This window comes from Euprymna scolopes, chromosome 7 (assembly GCF_053919585.1).
Source record: "Euprymna scolopes isolate OS-2025 chromosome 7, ASM5391958v1, whole genome shotgun sequence".
In the NCBI taxonomy this organism is placed as follows: domain Eukaryota; kingdom Metazoa; phylum Mollusca; class Cephalopoda; order Sepiida; family Sepiolidae; genus Euprymna; species Euprymna scolopes.
Window position 1 is genome coordinate 26,540,594 of NC_136488.1, and position 20,295 is coordinate 26,560,888.

Sequence of the window (20,295 nt, forward strand, 5' to 3'; positions counted from 1 at the left end):
GTTATGGTCTCAAAAAAAAAAAGTTTTAATTTTGCGAAATTAAATTCCTATTAGAGGATTTGCAATGAGAAATATTCGACAAATTTTTAGAATCAACATAATTTTCTGCAATTTATGAGTTAAATCTTATTAAAATCAAAAGTCAATCCAGGAATTCATTCTGAAAAACCCTCTTAATAAAGTGTAAGCTGCAATCAAAGGCATCAACTTTTATGGTGAAAAAACTTTGAAAGATTGAATATTCATAAAGATTATATATATTCAGGGTGAGCCAAAAGTCGAAGAGTAAGAGGCAGACTTCAAAGCTGTGTAAATAAAGGAGGAAAACACTTTGAGCTCTTGTGTTGATAAATAACATTTCATTTTCATTAACATAAAATAATTAATATAATTGTCTTATTACGTAATCTCCAAATAAATGTTATTTTACTGTCCACCTACTTTTGACTCCTACTCTGTGTGTGTGTGTGTATATATATATATATATATATATATATATATATATATATATATATATTAGTAGTTTCGCCCGGCTTTGCTTGGGCCTTATGTACTGTTCATAACTTTATCTGCATATGTATATATTAAAAAGTGTGAATATGTACGGTAATGCCTTTCTATATAATAAGCTTCCTTAATTACGATAGAGAAAAGTTGGTAGAGACCACAGATGTCATTTTCTTTTAACTTTAACCCCAATGTTGACTCGTTAGCATTTATTGTTTTGGGCTCAAATCAAATTTAAAAGTCAGATCCATGTCCAAGTAACCTATATCTAAAAGTTCAAGTGTTTAGACCCAAAATTGGCGGAGGAGTTTGGTAGAGTTCTCAAAGGGCAAATCGTTGAACTTTGACCCCCTTAACAGCCAAATTTCTGACCGAAAACCGATCCAAAAGATTTTCCCAAATCTCAGTACCCTGTATATCAAATTTCGAGTCTGTAGACCGAAAATTGACAGACTTATTTGGCAGGGAATGTATACAGACAGACAGACACACACACACACACACACAGACATTTTCACTTTTAGATTCTATAAAAGTGAGAATGTGTGTGTGAGGACACTTCTCTACATATATACTCAACAAATTTTTAATATGCAGACTTGAAATTTGGTATTTAGGTTATTCAGACATGTGGAAAACTCTTTCATCGATTTTCATCTGGAAAAAAGGGTTTCTAAAGAATCAAAATTGAAAAATTGTAAAATGGTAGGCAGCAGAATTTTTATTTTTGTTCAACTGTTTCACGACTGAGCATGCACTGTTGTGAAATTTAACAGCTTCCTTATTTTAAGTATGAGTTGGTTTGAAAACACACTTTGAAAATCATAGCAAGCTGGTGTAATGGTTAAAGTACTTGACTCAGTCTTTACTTTTGGTTTCGATCTCAGCTCGAGTACTTTTTTTTTCACTTACAAGAAGTGAACTGTTTAGAAAAAGCATAATACTCGCATGTATGTGCTTCAGTTTCTGTCCGTTATTTTTATTTATTTTTTTTTTTTTTACTTTTTTTAAAGAATTTAACGTTACATTTATTACCGTATTTCTGTTTTTAATAGATAAAAATTTTGTATTAATTAAAATATAATATTTATGCATATTTTATGACCAGGTAATGCCGGGTATATCTTCTAGCATATATATATATATATATATATATATATATATATAAAAGGAAGTATGCATATATATATATATATATATATATATATATATATATATATATATATATATATATAAAAGGAAGTATGCATTTCATTTTTGAAGGATTGTAGCTCATAAAATTTGTTGAATTCGTTTGAACATTACAGCAAGATTATGTTGAATACTGACTCCTTAATCTAAAGCTGCACTGAATATTTGTTAATTAGTGCTAGTGAACTCAGCTGATGTTTTGTTGTTTGGTGGAAGCCTGTTTTCAGTGTTTTTTGTTTACATTATTTTCAAGAACTCATTTTAGTTGTTATATTAGGGAATTAACTGATAATTATCCATCCCTGTTACCTGTAAAAATTGCCATCTTTACTTATATATGCCAGATGTGGAGAATTAGCTGCATATAAAAAATGATTGGATTCAAACCGTCCAAATTGGTTATCAGAGATAAGGAATCAAGTTAACTGATTTCTTTTTTATCACAACTTTACAGCACTGTAAACGTGTTCAGATATTAGTTATAGTAAATCCAGTAAACATTTTAAAGAGTATTTTGACAGAAGGAGAAGGGGTCTACTACCCATGTTTAAGGACATCTGTCTAATGAATTTTGAACTGAACCAACAGCAGTAATGATGATCAACTCACACTTAAGACCCCTATGTTGATTTATTATGAAAATTTAAACCATGCATCGATACAAAATTTCGTGAAAATCAGACTTTTATTTTTATTTATGGATATGTATTAGGGGAAATTTAGAAGTGTCAAAAAATGTTTTTTATTTAACTAAACCTTTTGTTGTTGTTTTTTTAATATTTATAAATTCTGATAAAAAAGGTCACGTATCATTATGCCATTTTTACAAAAATCAATCTGTATCAATATGAAAGAACTGTGTATCAATTATCTATTTATAAGCTAAGTTAGAAATAAGGAATTGAGAACAAAATCGATCAACTAGTGAATACACATCATTCCAACTTCCTGTTGTTTAATGCTTTCATGACTGCTGATTATGACAGCCAGCTGGCATGGCCTCATAAGTACTTAATTTCCCTTTCATTTAAATGTTAATTGCCGGTGGTCTGGAGGAAAGGTGCTAGCTCAAAGCCAAAGTTGGCTAAGTTTGAATCTCACGACCAGTAGTAATTACCACTTCCTACACTGTTGATTGAATAAGTATGAAACACTAGTGTCTGTAGGTATAAAAATTAATATTTATTTAAAAGTATCATAGGGAAGATGGATCTCATCATTATCAGTTTGAATCTTTTACTTTTGATTTCTTATGAAAATTTAAACCATGCATCAATGCAAAATTACAGCATTTGAGCAAATGTTGATCATTTGAAAATCCTCTTTAATGTGCGACGTCTTAACTACACAAATGTTAAACTTTTCTTAGTTCATAAGCTGAGTTTTGAACAGAACCATCTAATTTTATATTGTTTTAAATCTTTTTGGAGTATGACTATCCTCAAAGTGCCTACGTGTGTCTCCATATTATGAACCTTTCCTGGGATAGATAGTCCAGCTAAGTTTTTAAAAAAATACCAATGAAAAATTTTATATTTTTATGAATATGGATTGAAATACTAAGGAAAACCTCAATTCATTTCGCCACCTGATTAGTGTGGACCTATTTTGATACTGATTCTTTGGAATTGTCAGATGGGCTGTCTGGAGAACTCAAAACCTGAACTACAAGAATCACAATGACTGGCTTTTACGCTTTCTTTGTTTTTACTTCAATTCACCTCAAACAATATACATTTTCACTGAGACATAAGGAGCTATTGTGAATTAGGGGCCAGATTTAAAGGAGAATCTTAAATGGAGAGTTGTGCAGCAAGATGCTTGTTCACATTACATTTAAATTTCTGCAGATTAGAACAGCCAGTGAAACAGGGAGCAGAAAGGAAATCCCAAAGGCAAGTCTTTTGTGGAAAGAAACTATTCTGGTATCTAGAGGCCTCTACTGTGAAGAGGTGTGATTTTGCTGCTTGTCTGATTTGTCAGGGGAGTATGTTGAGGGTTCACAAGTACAGCAAGTTTGTTGGAGCACATTCCGATGAAGGATTTGTAAAACAATCACAGAAATGCAATATTATGATGGTACAAGGGCTGAAGTACGAGATCTATTAGGTTAGAGACTCTGTCTAAGAAAGAGAAAATAGTGACTTGGTGCACCAAGATGTCGCAACTATTCTCCATGCATGGGCAAATGGTGGCTTAGTATTATTTCTGTGTAGTTCTAGCTTTTGTGACTGTGGTATGAAGATATATCGTCAGCCAAACTTGTCAGACACGTCTATCTTCGGGTTCAGCTGGAAACTCAAAATGTGGACTTATAGACGGTTACTTGTTTGAGAACAATAAAGAATAAAGTCATTTGAGAAACAGGAAATTTGTTCCTTTTCCACCGGAAAAAGGATTTTATTCATCTTTTTTTTTTATATATCTTTTACATTCTTTGCACCATCAATAATTCACAGTCAGCCTTTCTTTAGCATGTGAGCGGAACTTCATATTGTTGGGAAACAATCTCCACCTCTTCTGCTCAACTAAGCATAAAAGCATGTGTTACTGTTCATTAACAGTCAATAATGTTGGCAACAGAAAGGGGCAGATCAAGCTATCTATCCGCCAAATAGGGCACAAATTAGGACGTCTTTTTTTATGATAAAACTTTATTTCTTCATTGTTGGAAATTTTTTTATTTCTAAATGTAAAGTCATTTTAGGTTATCTACCGTGTGTGTGTGGACATATGTAAAAAGAATATCAACCACAATTCATTCTATGTCTGTTAATAATGAAAATTTGGTATCTATCTGCATGAAACCGAACCTATACTATAACTTCTATTAACTGTACTACCTTTTAATGCTCAAGTTAGTTTGTTTACTATAATAATGTATTATATTTTAATGCTCAACTCGGAGAGGAGAGTAGTGTAGTATATGTTTGTTTATCATAATACCATCCTCTTAGGCATTACCTTCCTTTTTGAGGGTAAAATACTGTAGTATCTGTTCTGTCGTCATGAGATCATCCTCCTAGGGATTACCTCCCTGCATATCAACAAATTATCACAACTGACTTTTTATTAGAAAATTCAACATTTACGTTATACACTCATGCGCAAAAAAAAAATGGGCCAATCGATTTTTCAATATTTTTCTATGAATTTTTGTTAATTTTAACTGAAAATTTTTATTTTGCAGATCATTATTATTATAGCATATAATAATAAGTGGAAAAATTAATCCTAAATATGGTAGGACCGCATCTTGGTGAGGATATAAAAAACGAATTGCAGGATTAAGGCAGTCCGAAATGACTTGCAAGCAGATTTTTGATAGTTTAAGAAAAGAAAAAGTGAAAACATCTCTTTCTGTAGTGAAGCGAATTGGTCAAAGGTTCGAAGTTGAATGCTTGGTAAAAAGGAAATCTGGATCTGGTCGCTCTAGAGCATTCACTTTGAAGGACGACAACAGGCTTAAATTAACTGTTTTGAAGGATTGAAAGAAAACTTATGTTGACCATAGCAAAGAATTCAAAACAGGAGCTGGAAATTCTCTTTCTATATATACAATATCTAGACGAATGAAAGAAATGGGATTTTCCTCTAAAAAACATGCAAAGAAGCCATTTTCATCAAAGAAGAACATCAATGATGGAAAGAGATTTTTCTCATATTATGGCAAGAAAGATACACATTGGTTCAGGAATGTTTTCTGGTCAGATGAATCAAGATTTTGTCTTATTATTGATGCTCCCGAATTGTGGAATCGAAGAACTGGAGAAAGATTTTCACCAAGTTGCATAAAATCAACAGTTCAACATGGGGATGGAGAGATAATGGTATGGGGAACTTTTACTGCAGTAGAAGTTGGGGAACTTATTAGATGTGAGAAGTCAATCAATGCAAAGGAATGCATTCGAATATTAGAAAAAGGACTGTTACCAAGTATCCAGAAGCTGGGAATATCTCAGAACATTATTTTTCAACACGATAATGCCCCTGCACGATCTGCTAAAGCCACAAAGAAATGGTTTTCTGATAATTCAATTAATGTGATATTTTGGCCAGCTCAAAGCCCCAATTTAAACTCAATCGAGAATATTTGGTCCATAATATCTCGTGCATTGGATGGAAGAACCTTTTTGAACAATGACAAACTATGAGAAGCTGTGCAAAGCAAATGGAATAGCATCTCCTCTTCACAGTGTTCCACTTTGGTTGAGAGCATGTCTAAAAGGATTGATCTTTTAAAGAAATTAAAAGGGAATGAGATTCCATCCTAAGCATTCATTAAAGTAAATGTCTTGTTCTGTGTTATTAGTCTCGTTTAAGTTTCCTTGTTCAATTGTTCTTTGTTCAATATAGCTTTTAGTGCAATAAAATGTATAAAATTTGTTTGTCCCATTTTTTTTTTTTTTTTTTTTTTTTTGCTTATGAGTGTATATTAGTCGTTATAATTATCATTTAGTTTACTTATGTCGAGTTTATAAAAGTTGTTTTATATGTATGCTCGGAGACTAAGTGAGAAATAAATGATTTACTAGGTTAAGACTAGTCCTAAATACTTAGAAAAGAGGTTGTCTTGCATAATCTGAAGATGATCTGTTGAGCTCAAAATGGAGATCTTTTATTAGGCACACCCTGAAGTCATGCCGAGTCTGCCTGGCGCTTAATAATTCCTAATTTCCATTTCAGACGTTTTGTTAAAGCCTCATGTGATTTATTTGTTTTCATCACTGGAAAATGTTTTATGGGAAAAGAATCTAAGAAAATAAAATCCACCTCTAATAGTATTGAAGATATTTACTTTTTGAATTCAGCTTTAGTCTACCAAATATATGAACAGGATAAGTTGTTGGTGGTTTACAGAAGAAAAAACCTTGAATTTAATGTTGATTACTAATATGTGAAAATGATTGATGAAGATAACGTCTTGATAATTATATTAATACGTGTGTGTGTGTGTGAATATACAGATGTACTCCACTCTATAATCAATACAAATGTGTGTAGGTGCGTGCTTATCTATGTATATATCTACAAAAGTGAGATTGTGTATGTGTGAGAGGACACTTCTCAACCTATATACTCAAGGATTTTTTGATCTACAGACTTGGAATTTGGTATATAGGGTATTCAGACACGTGGAAAACTTTTTTTAACTCGTTTTTATCCGGAAAAACGGCTGCTAAGGAGTCAAAATTGAAAAATTAGTAAGTGGTGAATGTTGGATTTTTTTCTGTTTGCTGTCTCATGACTGCACATGCACTAATCGTTCACATTATGTTAAGAATTAGAAGGTTTAAAAACATCTTTTGGAGATCACATTCAGTTGGGCTAATGGTTCTCGTACTTGACTCGCAGTCTTCAGGTTTTGGTTTTGATCTCAGCTCAACTTGAAATTTGATGTATAAGGTATTCAGACATGTGGAAAACTTTTAAATCGTTTTCATCCAGAAGAAAAAGGTTGCTAAGGGGTCAAAATTTAAAATTTGGTATGTGGGGGAGGGGGGGGGTCATCTGATTTTTATTTTTTGTCAACTGTTTCATGAATGCGCATGCGTAAATGATTTACATGACAGCTTTCTTATGTTAAGAATAAGTAGGTTTGAAAACATTTTTTAAAGATTGTGGCAAGATGGCTTAATGGTTATCGTACTTGACTAACTGTCTTTAGGTTTTAGTTTCATTCTCAGCACGAGTATTTTTTTCTTTTACTTACAAGAAGTGAACTGTTTAGAAAAAACATAGTACTCACATGCACATTTTTCAGTTTCTTTTCATTATTTTTTTTTTTTTTTACTTCATTTTTTTAAAAGGAATTTAACGTTATGTTTGATACTGGGCAACGCCAGATATATTTGCTAGTATATATGTAAAAGTGACCTGTGCAAAACGGTCTCTAGCAAATTACTCTGTCAATTTTTGGTCTGTAGACTTGACACTTGATATTCAAACCTGTGGAACAAATTTTATTTGTTTTTTAACCGGTAAAAATAGCTGCTATGGGGTCAAAATTGAAAAATTAGAACCTGGCAAGTGTAATTTGACTTAATGCGTATCTTCTACACATGCACAAATGTACATTTACACGTTTAAGCGTTTTAATTTGTAAAGTTTTCATATGTATGTGTCCTTAGGTCAGATGATAGCGAATACTGCCGGAGTGCTAAATGTTTTAGTTTCGATTGTAGCTGATGGCACCCAAGTCATTTTTTTTTTAACTTTTGAAATCACTTCTATATATTAGATATAATATAATAATTAAAATTTTTTATAATACATACATACAAAATGTGCATAAGTAAAATATCATATTTAAGCATATTTTACAACTGGGCAATGCCAGGCGGTCACTACTATGTATTGAGTAAGGTATAATAATTATTAGAAAACTGGCTCAATAAATATGAAATCGACATGAATTAAAATATCATATTTAAGCGTATTTTATACAGGGCAATGCTGGGTGGCATGCTAGTATATATATATATATATATGTATAAAAGTGATCTTGTGTGTGCGCTGAATTCAGAAAGAAATCCTCCACTCTGTAATAAAAAAGACAATGATGAGTGTTTCTTTTTCGATCATCGTAAATAATTTATTTATGATAAAATTACTGTCGTAATTCTATGATTTTTATATATCCATATTTTAAGTAATATATCTCGATAAATAATGAATGCAAACACTGAAAAATCTTCTTTTTTTTTCTTGACATTTTTGACAAAAGATGCACCATACTAGCTATATAAGATGACTTGGACATTAATTCATTGAACAATTATGAGCATGAATTAAAATGTTTGTTTGTTTTTGTTTGTTTTGTTTTATAGAATATCAACCACTTTTGGGTCATTTAATGCCGAAATATTAATTGTAATGTGTTAGATGTTGGTCAGTTGTTTTGAACCTTCTTGTGGAATCTTTTGTTATATTTCATTGTATAGTTTAATCTCTTTCAGGAATTCAATTTTTTCCTGGGTCGATTTTGTTAAATATCTCCCTTAGACTATTCTCCTGGTAATGCTTCATTCGGGCCCGTTTAAAGTCCACACACTCCGTCAGTATATGATATACTTTATATGGCTCCTGACACCTTATGCAAATAGGCACCTCTTCTCCTTTTAGTAGATGTGAGTGAATGACATGAGTGTGACCTATTCATAGTCTCGTCATTAATATCTCTTCTTTTCTTGACATCTTTTTTTTGTATCGCTTATTCCGATGTTTGGTATTACTTTGAATAGTTTATTCTCTGTGCAAGAGTTCCAACGGCCTTGCCATTTTCTTATATATATATATATATATATATATATATATATATATATATATACACACGTTTTATTTTTTATTAGCGTATCTTTCTGTTAAGTTACATTATTGTTTCGGCTACACAGCCGTTTTTTTTTTTTTTTTTGCCCGTCTGTAGCGTCCTCAGACTTTTACAGAAATGTTCGCTATTTTGGGATGAAAGAGTGGAAGAGTGAATGAGGTCAGGGGGGGGGGTTCACTCTTCCACTCTTCCATCCCAAAATAGCAAACATTTCTGTAAAAATCTGAGGACGCTACAGACGGCAAAAAAAAAAAAAAAAACGGCCGTGTAGCCGAAACAATAATGTAACTTAACAGAAAGATATGGAAATAAAAAATAAAACGCATATTTGCTCTACAACAGTATTGAGCACTTTCTTCAGTTTTTATTAATTACCATTTCCACTAAAAATATATATACATATATATATATATATATATATATATATATATATATATAGGGTTTGTATAAGGGATTTTTCCCATTGTATGGTTTTGATGAAGTGACTCTTTTGCTGCTTTATCCACTTTTTCGTTCAAGTAGATGCCGATGTGGCTTGGACTCCAGTAGAAGATTATGTATTTATTCATTGTTATGGTGTTTATTTTATTTACGAGATTTGTAATAAAGGGATTTGCCATTTTTTTTTTCTTTCAGTGACATGAGTTCTGATAGAGAATCTGTAAGGATGAGATATTTTTGATGGTTATCAGTTGTTATTATACCTAGTGCCAAGTCAATGGCAGACACCTTTGCACTAAACACAGAAGCACCATCCGGGAGTTTTTTTCTTTAATTTTTTATTTTTATGGATGGCTGTGCATCCTACCCTGTCTCCATCCTTTGATCCATCTGTATAGATTTGTGAGTATTCTTTATATTTATTTTGGATGTTAAGCAGTTCTTCATGAAAGGTTGAGGGATAGGTTTTTGTTTTAGAATATTTACTCAGTTTTAATTTTATGGATGGTTGTTCAACCATCCAAGGTGGAGTTTCCGAGTTGATAAATTCATGTATTTTTGTTGGGTCTATTTGGGTTTCTGTGAGGAGTTTCTTTATACGAAGGCTGAAGAGTTTGATAACACTTTTTTGTTTAGCTGAAGAGGTGTGTATGTTGTGGATGGAAAACACATTGATATATAGGGTTTGATAGATATGATGAGAGCTTTGTTGAGCTAGTTTTTGTTTTCTTAGGGTCAGTGGAGGTTTGTTAGCCTCTATATACAAGCTCTCCACTGTAGAGATTCTGAAGGCTTTCAAGGCCAATCTCAATCCTTAGTGGTGTATAATATTCAGTTTTCACATATGATTTTCTGGCTGTGCAGTTAAATATGTTGGTATTATTAGAAAGTAAAGATCAAAGAAAGAATTCCCAACTGTTATGTTCTCCTTTTCGCAATTCTCAGTATCAAACCCGAGCACACATCTGTCAGAACTTACTTTTGCCAAAGAGACAGATGCTTTCCCTCTGATATGCAGGCTTTTTATTTGAAAAACCGACTGCATCTCATCTGCATATTTTCCCCAATGCTTGTTACCTCACATGACCACCAGTCCATAAATAGCAGAAGCAGACTTTTTTTTTTCTTTATCCCTTTCCTTAAATAGACGGCACATTGTATGAGGTCAGGTTTGTTCTACTTTTTAATCACATGGTTCTTTGAACATTAAGATCAATAATTGGTCTCATAGTCTGTCATTCATGCTGGGCATCTTCGTTCATGGCGTGACTGTTGTATAGGTTCTTCTTCAGGAACTTAATCAATCTCCTCTTCCTCTACTGGCAAGAAAACTCTCTGTATGTCCAAGTTGTGACGTGTCATTCCATTAACTGCCACTTTGTTTTTGGAGAGTACTTCAGTTACAGTACCTTTTACCCAGTGGATTGTGCTACGAGAATTGGGTGGTTTCATCGACAAGTCTTCATCAACCGTGATTTTCGCGTGTGCCTGTTCCACTCTCTTTATTACAACCAATGGATATCGCCATTTGTATGTAAAAATAGATCAGTGTGGCACTAACTTTTCATCTTGGCTAGTCTTTGGTGCCATATTATACCAAAATACAGCTTCTTGGGGTGAATTTGGCTTCTCAACGCCACAACTTTCATAGTGTGATGGTGCCACTCTAATATTCCATTAACACTTGGGCAGTATCCAGCTCTAAAATATAGCCTAACGTTCCACTTTGCATATAAGTTTCTAAAACTTCCAAGCAGAAAGACATACCGTTATCAACCAAAACCTCTTCTCCTGGCCCCCTACTAACTAGTGATGGGACAGCCCCCCCCAATTCCAATACAATAACCGATTCTATTTTTTTTTTCATCACGATTAATCACCTGAAAAAGGTCAGAGAATCAGTTGGTTGAAACAACTATGAAGAGGAGGATAACAGTCGTAAATAAATAAATTACCAATTCCATTCTAAATTACCGATTCCAATACTTGTTAAATTGCTAAATATACAGTTACAAAAAAAAAAAAAAAACTTAACTAAAAATATAACCCTTGCTTTGACATAGCTAACAAACTCGACTCTACTTTATAAGTTAGATGTTACGTTTCTGAACTTTTAAGATGAGGGTTGGTTATTCGTACATTAGATGTCATGATTTTAGTTTTACTGGTTGTTTAAAATTGATATTTACGATTTCATCGTTTGGACCAATAATGAAAAATTAAATTTTAAACAAAAAAAAAATAAATAAATAAAAAGAATTGCTTTTCTTTTTTTTTTTTTTGTAAATCGGAAATAAAGCTACATTTTTTTTTTTTTTTTTCCAATTTCCAAATCCCCCAACCACTAATTCAAACATACTGGAGAAAATAACTAGACGATCAACTGCTGAAAGATACCAAATGCAGATGCCGAGTTTCTTTTTTTATACGTGGCATCTTCACAAGTTACAAGTGAATCGCCTTAAAGATGATAATGGCTATATGACACATAAGGTCACGCTATTGAATGCCTACTAGACACTCTTCTCAAGCGTCTAAGGTTTATCTGTACAGGGGTTTGTCAAGACAACCTGGCATGAGGATACTTCTACCTATAAGTAAACCTTGACTAAATATTCAAAATCACATAGTATTTAAGTTAACACAGACACACAACATCTTAGCTGATAGTTTTAATCTACATACATATATACACACACACATATATATATATACATACATACACACATACATACATATATACATATACACACACATATACATACATATACACGCACACATAGATATATATACACACACATATACATACATACATACATACATACATACATACATACATAAGGAGAAAACTTGAATGCCTACTATACACTATTCTCAAGTTTCTAAAGGGTTTGTCAAGACAACCTGGCATGGGAATACTTTTACCTTAAGTAAAACCTGACTAAATATTAAAAATCACATAGTGTTAGATAATTAACATTGTTAAAAATTAATTAGTTATTATCGATCTATCTGTCTATCTATTTATCTATCCAATGATATTCTTAAAATAGTTTATATTGAGAGTTATTTATTGTTTATAGAATAAAGTGTAGCAATGGGTTTTAGCTGAAGATGTTTACACAAATTAGGTTAAATAAACAAAATAACCTTGAACAGGCGGACGTGAAAAGGTTAACTGTTAGGAATACGTGTGCTTTTTGAATGATGACGTAACGGAACTGAGGTCAAGAGGGCAGGAAGTTTAGAGTCGAGAGTTGGAGTTTAGTCACGCAAGTGATTAGACGTACTTCAAGCTAGGAAGCGAAGCTGTAATGAATAAGCATGTAGACATGTAATGTAGACTCTTGTGAAGACCATTTGAGACAGCTGAAATAAATTTATATTTTAAAAATATAAAGTGTTATTCTGTGATTTCACAAAAGAAGAAAGAACAGGTCTCAATTGGTTATGATGTTGGTCATTTCATGTTTCATCACGGAGCTCAGCAGTGAAGATAGAAAACTCTTGAAGAAAGAAAGGTATGAAGCATATATTATTCTTCTTATAAAAAAAATGATACCTTTACATAAATATGAATTGTAATATATACCAGTGTGATAACTCTGATACAACATGACTGTTTATACGTCGATATCACATCCTCTGACTATACGACATACATACAATTCACACGTTTATAATCTGGTGCCGTTTGGAGAACAAAAAATATCATCCTTCTAATATCTCCCACCTCACTATGTAATATGACTGTTTTGGGTGCCGACCCACCTCCCTATACAATAATAGTATTTACGTCACATATAAGATCTCCTCAGTATAGCTAAAACACAATTGCTTCTATGAGGAATAATGCACCTTCTCAAAGTGATGTTGCCTATAATAACAACACAAGACTCGACACTCCACCAGACTAAATGAATTCTTGCCCTTGAATTCAGTATAACCAAGAGACTACAAGAAAGATTTATTATAATATACTTAATTGATTTATTGAGGAGAGGAAAATTTATATTCATGACTTCTTTACTACCTCAGCGTTTGAAATGTGCAAAAGATTTAATGGAATAGTCGAATATATATGTATCTCATATAGGGATTAAGTGTTAGCCCTTAGGAAGGAGCCCCTTGATATTTTTAGAACTTTGACTGAAGAAAAAAAAATAAATAAAATAAGAGGCCGCCAATTACAATACTGCATCCTATAACTGTATTTGCAAATCATATATTTAGATAAGGAAAAATCTATTCACTTGAACGAATGTATATAACTTGTGACTTTGAGGCTAACCCTTTTTAACACTTATCATTTTAAACATTTAATGGGAATCTTGAAATTGGTTCATATTTCTTGTTAAGCTTTAGACTAATGAGTCATCAAATTCTCAGTTATGTTTTAATTTGTTGTTTTCATCAGTACATAGCAAAGAAATATATTTAGCGCTCATAAGTGGATATTTGGAAAAGGTCTGAACCGTGCGAGAAGTGGCTGTTAGTCTCCTAAGACCACAGAGAAAACACTATTTAGTCTTAACTTTTCGATAGAACATGAATATAGAAGTTTCGAAATATGCTTCCTAAAAAAAATGTTCGTCTTTCCAATCCAATTGGGTTGGTTTTATTTTTAACTAGGTGTTGGTCGGAAGTTTTTACTTAAATTTTTTGCTACTTGCGCAGAATACGGGCCGTGCTGAAATAATGACCTATTATTTCGATAATTGTTGGGTGAAAATACAAAATAGTTAAAAAGTCCCTCAATTCCATGTTAAGAATGAGTTTCTAAATAATAACCTTATTATTTCAGTACGGTCCGTAAATGGCACAAGTACCATTATTTTTATTAATGCTACTTATACTGGACTTTTATTACTGATGTTGTGTGTAATTTACTATCTATATATTAATACGATAGCGTGTGTTTTATTTTGTGTGTCACGTCACGTCATACTTATATTTTTTTTCTTCCAAGTAATTGTCGTTTAATTGTTATGACTCTCCATTTCTTGTAATAAATAATTTTACCCAGAATTCGTCATAAGTTTTAGTTTCGATTATGGCTGAAGGAACTCGAGCGTGTTTTTTAATTTTATTTTCTCTTTCTCATTCATATATATGTGTGTGTGTGTGTGTGTGTGTGTGTGTGTGTGTGTGTTTTCATAAGTTTTGGTTTCGGTTTCGATTCAAGCTGATGCACTCAAATCATATGGATATATACTTTTTTTATTTCTGAAATCACAACTTTATAATATATAAGAATCGATTGAAATTGACAACGAAATCTGCATAAATTAAACTATCATATTTAAGCGTATTTTACGTCCCTGCCAGCTTAGATAAATACTTGTGCAGTTTTAACAAAAGAGCTACAATAATATCAGGGCGTGTCCATTTACGCTGGATATCCACAAAATGCCAACATCAATATATTACATAAGAAAGAGTTCGCTGTGGAATTTCTACGGGTCCGCTAATCCATAAGAATTATTGGTTCTCATGTTGAACTAGTTTTACTTAGGTCAATGTCGTTCAACTTTTGTTTGAATAGTAATTGTAAATTAATAAGTCGCAATACTACACGCCTAGACAATATTAAATTAAAGGTTGGCTCCTAAAATTTTTATTAAAATTGTCCACATGGACTCATGGCCTCACGATTAACAGCGTTGGTTAACGATCAGTTCTAAGTGACGTTGAAGATTTAATCCTTACTATAGATGATGAGAACTAAGAATAACAACGATAACATTTCTAGTATCCGGTCATGGCTGACGGAATATGAACAATCTACCACTGTGGATTCAATAAAAAAAATCCAGTCAGTTCGAGATTTCGTGTAGGTTCCAAAGTTCGAAAAGATGCACCGAATGAGGTCGGGATTATATGGAGCTAAATGTGCGGGTTTTTTTTTTTTTTTGTTTTGTTTTTTGTTTTTTTAGATAGGATTTTCAAGTTAAATTCTTGTAGTATTTTTTGTTTACTAAAATTTTAGGTGAGATTACAATATAATCACAAAAAATCTCTCCCCCTCTCCATATTAAGAATGGGTTTCTAAATAATGACGTTATTATTTCAGCACGGTCCGTATTCTGCATACGTACCGAATCAAGATAAGGATAGTAGTCCAAATAATAAAGTGTGTAAGAAGAAAGAGATTTGTTTAAAAATTCGTCAATTAAATCCATTTAAAAAATAAATTCGTAATACTTTTCCATACAATTCCTATTTATTTAGGGATTATTTTGAAGTATCCACAAACGGTGGATACTTCTTATAGTGGATGTTTTTTGTTTTTTTTTTACAACTTCCCTTGTGATTTTGAAGGCATTGGAAAGAAGAAAAGATGAATGAATGAATGGATGAATGAATGAATGGATTTGTGTCGATGAATCATCAATCAGAAAGCCCCTCTTCCCTTGTTTTTATTTATTTATTTATTGTAAAAATGTAAATATACTTAAGAAATAATGTATTTTAAAATTATCACATTTAGTTTTTAAATTATTCAAATATTGAATTAATACTGAAAAAGAATAAGCAATGATTTTTTTTTATTTATTTCTCATTCAATGACAAAAAATTGACTTATCGCAATTTTTTAAATAAACATTTTTTTTAGACTTTGTTTTCTGCCACACAAAACTGATTATCCATAAGGAGAAAGAAGCAACCTTAGTTGAAGTTAGTGTCCCCAATGATGCTGGGTACGACATGAAAAGAAACTGGAATCTTAGGAAGATCGCTATCATTCTAGTAATTATAGGAGTAACCGGAGTCATGAAAAAGAATTTAAAAAAAAACTACCTGGCAAATATACCCGGTAAACCAAGTGCAAAAGATATACAAATAAGTGCACTTTAAGGGACGGTTAGAATCTTAAAAAGATCTCTCTGTTGGAATGGATGAGATAGCAATGTTAATTTCAGAAAACATATTTTTTAATTAAATTTGTTTCTTTTGCAGATGTATTAGTAGAAAGAGGTATACTTATTTACACAAAGCAATTTTCACACAAAGCAGCACACACACAGCACAGCCCACAGCATTAATAAAAACGAGAATTTTCTTTCATTTATTAAAAGCGCAAGCAAAATAAAATTAAAAAAACAAAAAAAAACTAGAATTTGAGTCTCCCGTTGAACGAGAAAGATAGTTAATTCCTATTTTAATCGCCTAAATTATTTAGTGAAATGGGTTCGGTATTATTCCCCATTTTTTTTTTTTTTTTTTTGCTTAAAAAAAAAAAAAGAAGTAAAATAAGATTAAAGACACTAAGTTTCATCTTTCAAGTGAAAGGTCGAAATGAAAACTAGACCAGAAAAATACAGTCGCTATCTTTAAACAATTCGAAACTAGATTAAGGGCACATAACTCAAGTTCATAATTTTTTAATTAAGGACAGGATATATGAGGGGGGGGGTAAATGGGTAAATACAGAAGCCAAGAAAAACATTTTACCATTTTTTGTTGTTGAAAAATCTTCACCTAAAATAGTAAAACGTTTTCCCTTTTATTTATTTATCGTAAAAGAAATGAAGAGAAATGTCATTTGCAGAAATGATGAAAGACGAATATGCGATGAAACGTGTTCATCAAACAAAACAAACTTAACACACGCACATTCAGAAATTAAAAAAAAAAAAAGAACACGAGGCAAAAATAGTATTTCTTTCGTTATCTACCGATTATTTAAAAAATAAAGAAATATATTTTTAAAATCCTTTTTTGTGTGTGATTTTTAACTCTGAACGAATGTGGAAAAGGGGAAAATACATTTATTTTTAAATGCTTCTTCACGCCAAGATACGTTTTCTGATGAAATCAAAGGTTGTTTGCGTTATTTTTTTTTTTTTTAAATGACAATTTGAATATTTGCAGAAATATTTGACAATTTTTATTCATTATTATTTATTTATTTATTTTACAAAACTATTTTTAGATTTTAACGTTGAATTTTTTTTACAACATTTTTTGCTGAATGGAGCGAATAACGAAACTGCAATTAATTTATACCCACAAAAATGTCATAAAATAAAATAAATTAGGAATAACAAACGCGGACGAGAATTTGTAAATAAAATAATTCTTTTATTTCATAATGCACGTAAGACATTTAAAAAAAAAACTTTTTGCTGGCCTCCTCACGAGGGCAAAGTTAAACACAAGATCGTTTTTAATGCGAAGGATATATCCAGCTTCCCTAGTAAATGGGATATTCTGAATTAAAGATAAAAATTTCCGCAGTCGAGAAGGATTTCTTTTTCAGCTGATAACAAAAAACAGTTGCTACATTTTGGTCCTAGGCCGAAGGGCAAGGCATTATTTACTCGTATTCCCACTAATACGTGATGCGACAAAGTCGAGTTTAAAATGGGTAGTTCCAGCACTCAGTGAGCATTATGGACGATATTAAAATATGTTCGTTTTCCCCGGTCAGAGCGCCTCAGTCGACAGACACTGTACGTCCTCGAAATGAGAAGGCAGAGTGTGGTGATGAGCCCGCTCATGGACCCTTAAACAAAATATGGATTGTGCTAAATTTTTTTTTTTTTTTTTTTTTTACACTTACCTAAAAAAGGCATAGCGCCACTAAGTCGTAAGGTGCTACTATTTGGGACTAGATTTACAGGATATTATGTAGGGAGTTGGGCAGCGAGATGTCTGTTCACATTACACTTGAACTTCTGCAAGTCTAGCAGTTCGAGGAAAGAAACTATTTGAGTAGAAGGTTTTTACATCTGCAGTTTAGGGGTGGGATTTTTCTGCTAGTCGAGTTTGTCGAAGGGGTACTAGTGCTTTAAGTTCGTCAGAGTTTTTTGGAGGTGAATTAACAGAACAGTAGAACACTTTCCATTAAAATAACGTTATTTATAAACACATTCTTCACACAGAAAAGGATGGGGGGGTCTTTGTGTACTTTCACACAACAATTTAATAAACAAACGGTACTCATGCAGAGAGTGATTATTCGTGCTGAAATAACGTTATTATTTAAAAAGCCATTCTTAACATGGGGAGGGGAGGGTGTTTTGTACCTATTCTGTACTTTAACCTTACAATTGAATTAAAAAAACATATCATCAATCTTTAATTAAACTTCGAAATACGATTTAAAAAATAGCGCGGATCACTCTCTGCATTAGCACGCACCGCACCGGTACTTTTTACGACAGCATAGCGTAGCATAAACACCCCCAAATCTCCCTATGTTAAGAACGGCTTTCGGAATAAACACCACCAACCTCCCCATGTTAAGAACGACTTTAAAAATAAGCACCAACAACTTCGAAAACCGTTCTTAACATGAGGAGGTTGGGGGGGGGTTATGCTACGCAAAATGGTGTCGTAAAAAACACCAAGTTTAATTTAACTTTAAAATTCTATCTAGAAAAGAAAACAGCGCGGTCGCAGTACGTATCCCGCATAAGTACCGCAAAAATATAACATTTTTATGATGCCAACCCTAAGGTTTAGAACCTAGGCTGTGAAGACGCTGGTGCCGGGGGATGGGGACTCAATAGTTAGATACTAGGTCTGTGCCGAACATTTAACATCAATTTGTTAATGGGTGAAGCGAAAAAAAAAGATAAGAACTTCGTGGTTTGGGGAAATGTGGGTCCCCTTTTTTGTTGTTGTTTTTTAAGTATCTGTTGAATGTTCATATCTCAATTTTTAGTTAAAGATGCTGAGAGCAGAAAGATAAAGTTTGACAACTAGAAGTTGCCCCCCCCCCAAAGAAGGAGGGGGGATAACATCTCGGCAAAAATACAGAAACAAGTGGGTGTGATTAACACAAAAATGTGTACAGACGGAAGAGATATCTTTTAATTCTCGTATACTAAGATACTTCTGCAGTTTAGGGACCGTGCTGAAATAATGTTATTATTTAGAAATCCATTCTTAACATGTCATTTTCACATAAAAATGATAAATAATTAAATTACTTTAATGACAAAGAAATAGCTTGAATCAAAATTATAGTTAATGTTTCAGATATATTTGCGAAATTTTAATAATCATAAAAATTATAAAATAATCAGGTATTTTTTACGACCTGCCCCAACGTAGTTTAAACACCCCCAACCACCCCATATTAAGAACGGCTTTCGGAATAAACACCTACCCCAACATGGGGAGGTTGGAGTGTTTATAATACACTGGGGCCCGTTGTAAAAATTTACTACTAATAATAATGGTTTGTAGTATTTGAATATGATGGAGGGAAATGAAGAAGAAATTAATTTCGTTCGTTTATACAAGCATCATTTTTTTTTTCTTCGTCTGAAAAAGTGAGTCCATCAAATTGCATTTTAATTTAAGGTTTTTTTTTTTTATTTTATTTTATTTTTTTTTTTTTTACTTTTGCTCGTTTACTAAAATTGTAAGTTTTCGGTGCTTATGCACTTATGTTACCGTACTATTTTTAAAAATCGTATTTTAAAATTAAATTCTAGTTTTACGATATCTTTATTTTTTATTAAATTGTTAGGTGAAAGTACACAATAATTACAAAACACCCATCCTCCCTATGTTAAGACTGGTTTTCTAAATAACGTTATTATTTTAGCACGGTAACACAAGTGGATAAGTACCAAGTTTTCTTTTTATTGAAACTTCGTTGGTAAACATTTGTACAAAAAAATAAATCATTTTGCTAATGAAAAAATAAAAATGACAAGAGATAATTTTCACGCTTACGTTTTCTGACTAAACTTAAAATGAAACCGCAGCAGCAGCACACCGAAAAACGCCCTTTTTTATTCATCTTTTATTGTTATGCCAAAAAGTTTACCTAAAAAAAGACGATCCTAAACAAACGATAAAGCACA

The 20,295-nt window shown here is 32.2% G+C and overlaps 2 protein-coding genes across 5 annotated transcripts in view; one reads left to right on the top strand and one right to left on the bottom strand.

Moving 5' to 3' along the window:
- The window catches only part of LOC145279663 (gamma-1-syntrophin-like), a 686,561-nt gene that overhangs the window by 664,593 nt on the left and 1,673 nt on the right, over positions 1-20,295 (bottom strand). The gene's annotated exons all lie outside the window — the stretch shown is intronic.
- The window catches only part of LOC145279665 (EF-hand domain-containing protein 1-like), a 208,936-nt gene continuing 201,392 nt past the window's right edge, over positions 12,752-20,295 (top strand). The window contains exon 1 of the mRNA XM_080130919.1: positions 12,752-12,990. The gene's annotated coding sequence lies outside the window, so the exon portion shown is untranslated. The remainder of the gene's footprint in view (positions 12,991-20,295) is intronic.